The sequence below is a fragment of the Lepus europaeus genome, chromosome 2, assembly GCF_033115175.1.
Source record: "Lepus europaeus isolate LE1 chromosome 2, mLepTim1.pri, whole genome shotgun sequence".
In the NCBI taxonomy this organism is placed as follows: Eukaryota; Metazoa; Chordata; class Mammalia; order Lagomorpha; family Leporidae; genus Lepus; species Lepus europaeus.
Genome location: NC_084828.1, coordinates 13,940,662 through 13,944,353, shown reverse-complemented (window position 1 = coordinate 13,944,353; position 3,692 = coordinate 13,940,662). Strand labels below are relative to the sequence as shown.

At 46.8% G+C, this 3,692-nt stretch overlaps 1 pseudogene; it reads left to right on the top strand.

Moving 5' to 3' along the window:
* The first annotated feature begins 2,224 nt into the window (after positions 1–2,224).
* Positions 2,225–3,435, top strand: LOC133746719 (heterogeneous nuclear ribonucleoprotein F-like; annotated as a pseudogene).
* The last annotated feature ends 257 nt before the right edge of the window (positions 3,436–3,692 follow it).

Below are 3,692 nucleotides of genomic sequence, written 5' to 3'. Positions count from 1 at the left end.
GTGTTCATGCTAGGTTTGATTCAGCTGTGCAGCGGGATGTAGCTCACAGCTTTTCCTCACTCAGTACTGACTTGAGCACCAACTGAACAATACTCACCTGACAGTGAGGCTCCAACTCCACAAAGAGAATTGTCACCAGAAATTGGAGACATGTGCTAGGATTCCCACACCCCTGTACCAATGTCAAGAATATAAAAAGGGGAGCAATTTCAAGAGAAGATTTCTTTGGCAAGACCTGGCTCCAGGCTGTAGCTGAGACCCATACCCCCACCCCAAGGGGAGAAGATTATGACGTTCTGCATTCCTCATCTCAGGAATGGTCATAGGGACTTCTGCTCTCAAGGTGCCTTAAAGATGTATTTTGCAGTTGAATGTCTCACAAACCTGGTACCTCTTGACCCTTGAATAAGCTAAGTGAACTGACATTTCAACTCGTGACTGTGATGGCATAGCCTGCATCAAATCAATTTTCCCTTGAATGAACTATAAATGAATATCAATATTTGTTTAAAGTAGTTGTTTGAAATCATGAGAAATCAAGTAAAGTAGCCAAGAATTGAGAGATCAGGATCCAGAGAGAAAGAAAAAGACTGATGAGATCATAATATTCTCTACATCATTTCTCCTCTGGTGGTATGTCCATTTCTCAGTTGCAAGGAAAAAGGCTCTAAAGAGCATATACCAGGAGCTAAGAATCCAAAAAGCTACAGAGGGCTTTACAAGTCTCAAAGTGCAACAAAGACAAAATGTGGAATGCAAGACTGAAAAACCTCTGACAGGCTACCCCAAGGAGTGAGAGCAATCAAAGCCAGATCAGACCACCCAAAGACTGATTAGACCAAGCTGATCGGTTTCTACTGTATCTGTCCACTGGAAGGAAGTTAAACTCTCTCCAGAGAAAGATATCATCATCCAAAGCCTCTGTAATTTTTCATATGCAATATCTGGCATGTAATAAAAAAAAATCAGGCATGCCAAGAAATAGAGCCAAGAGATTGAGGAAAAAAAAAAAAAACAGAAAGAAAGGGAATGTGAACAACAGAAACATACTCCAAAGTCAGTAAGTCTTTATAGTAAATGCCACTAATATGTTCAAGAGTACACAAGGGACCGACACTGTGGCATAGCAGGTAAAGCTGCTGCCTGTGATGCCAGCATCCCATATGGGCACCAGTTCGAGACCCAGCTGCCCCACTTCTGATCCCACTCTCTGCTATGGGAAAGCATAGAAGATGGCCCAAGTCCTTGGGCCCCTGCACCTGCGTGGGAGACCCAGAAGAAGCCCCTAGCTCCTGGCTTCAGATCTGCAAAGCTCCAGTCATTGCAGCCATCTGGAGAGTGAACCAGCGGATGGAAGACCAGCCTCTCTCTCCTCTCTCTCTCTCTCTCTCTCTGACTCTCCTTTCTCTGTCTAACCATGACTTTCAAGTAAAATAAATCAATCTTTTGAAAACAAATAAAAGTACACAAGGCAGGTGGAGAAATTCCACCAGAGAATTGAAATCCATTAAGAAAAGAAATGTAAACCTTAGAAATAAAAAATGCTTGCTGGCGCCGTGGCTCACTAGGCTAATCCTCCGCCTTGTGGCGCCGGCACACTGGGTTCTAGTCCCAGTCGGGGCACCAGATTCTGTCCCAGTTGCCCCTCTTCCAGGCCAGCTCTCTGCTGTGGCCAGGGAGTGCAGTGGAGGATGGCTCAAGTCCTTGGGCCCTGCACCCCATGGGAGGCCAGGATAAGCCCCTGGCTCCTGGCTTCGGATCAGCACAGTGCGCCAGCCGCAGCGCGCCAACCGCGGCGGCCATTGGAGGGTGAACCAACGGTACAGGAAGACCTTTCTCTCTGTCTCTCTCTCTCTCACTGCACACTCTGCCTGTCAAAAAAAAAAAAAAAAGAAAAAAGAAAAGAAAAAGAAATAAAAAATGCCTCAGCTGAAATGAATAACATAAGAAAAGGGGACTTTTCTTCTTTCTCGTGGCAGCACCTGTGCCCTGGGCACTGGCTCTGCGCAGCTCCAAGACATTAAGAACACCTGGAGCTTCCCTGGAGGCCTCTGCATGTCTAAGCCTTGGGTAGAATTTGGGGTCCTTCAGTCCTGCTCTCCTCAGTGGAGAGTTGGTTACCTACCGTAAGTGTCTCCTACTGAAGGTGTCCTTGGTGATACTATCAGCCATAAAAAGACAACTTGCACCCACATTTGTCTGATATCTGCCCAGTCAAGTGTCCATGATGCTGGGTCCTGAGGGAGGTAAAGGCTTAGTGGTCAGGCTCTGCGGCCTGCCCTGGCCCTGCTCTATTGAGATGTGAAGAACTTCCTGTCTGACTGCACGATTCATGCAGGCAGATTGGTGAGGCATTTGGTGAACTTGAATCAGAAGATGATCTCAAAATGGCCCTGAAAAAAGACAGGGAAAGCTTGGGGCACCGGTACATTGAGGTGTTGAAGTCTCACAGAACCGAGTTGGATTGGATGTTGAAGCACAGCAGTCCAAACAGCGCTGACACCGCTAATGATGGCTTCGTGTGGCTTTGAGGATTCCCATTGGATGCACAGAGGAAGAAATGGTTCAGTTTTTCTCAGGGTTGGAAATCATGCCAAACGGAATCACTTTGCCTGTGGACCCAGAGGGCAAGATTACAGGGGAGGCCTTAGTGTAATTTGCCTCTCAGGAGCTAGCAGAGAAGGCGCTAGGGAAGCACAAGGAGAGAATAGGGCACAGATACATTGTTCAAGAGCAGTCAGGAAGAAGTGAGGTCATACACAGATCTTTCTCTGCAGTTCACATCTGTTCAGCAACCAGGGCCCTCTGACCTGCATGGCACAGCCTGGAGGTATATTGTGAAGCAGGACAGGAGAGAGTGCAGCCTGGCACCTACAGTGACAGCTATGGGGACTATGAGTCCAGTGGCCTCAGCGATGGCTTCATCACTGATCGGTTCAGAAGAGACCTCAGCTACTGCCTCTCAGAGATGTACAACCGCAGATACGGAGAACGCGAGTTTGCAGTGCAGAGCACCACCGGCCACTGCGTCCACAGGAGAGGGCTGCCATACAAAGCGGCCGACAACAACATCTACAACTTATCTCACTTAACCCAGTGAGAGTCCGTATTGAGATTGGCCCAGATGGAAGAGTGATGTGCAAGGCTGATGTGGAGTTTGCCACCCACGAAGAAGCTGTGGCAGCTATGTTCAAAGATAGGGCCACTATGCAGCGCAGATACATAGAACTCCTGAATTCCACAAGGAGCCAGCAACGGTGCCTACAGCAGCCAGGTGATGCAGGGCATGAGGGTGTCCACGTCCAGTGAGTGAGTGGTTGTTACGGCACTGGCTATGGTGGTCAGAACAGCATGAACGATAGGACTCATTTTGTAGAAGCATTTCAGCTATTTCAATCAAATTTTCACAGGCAGCCAGCAATCAGTGAAAAGTAGTTATTACCCTAGAGGAAGCTGTGGAAGTCATTTTGCACCGTGAGTTTGTGAAATCTGGATTAAAAATTTACCTGTTCAGTGTTTTCTTATGCAAACTTTTCTTCTAGCATGTGATATTGAATAAACTAAAACTATCTTCCACTTTTCTAGATTAACATTTTAGTGTATCCTTCAGGCTGATGTTATCTGAGTTAAAGTAGTTTACATATGTTAAATTGTGGATCTTTTACACAGCACCACAATGAACATCTTGGGCA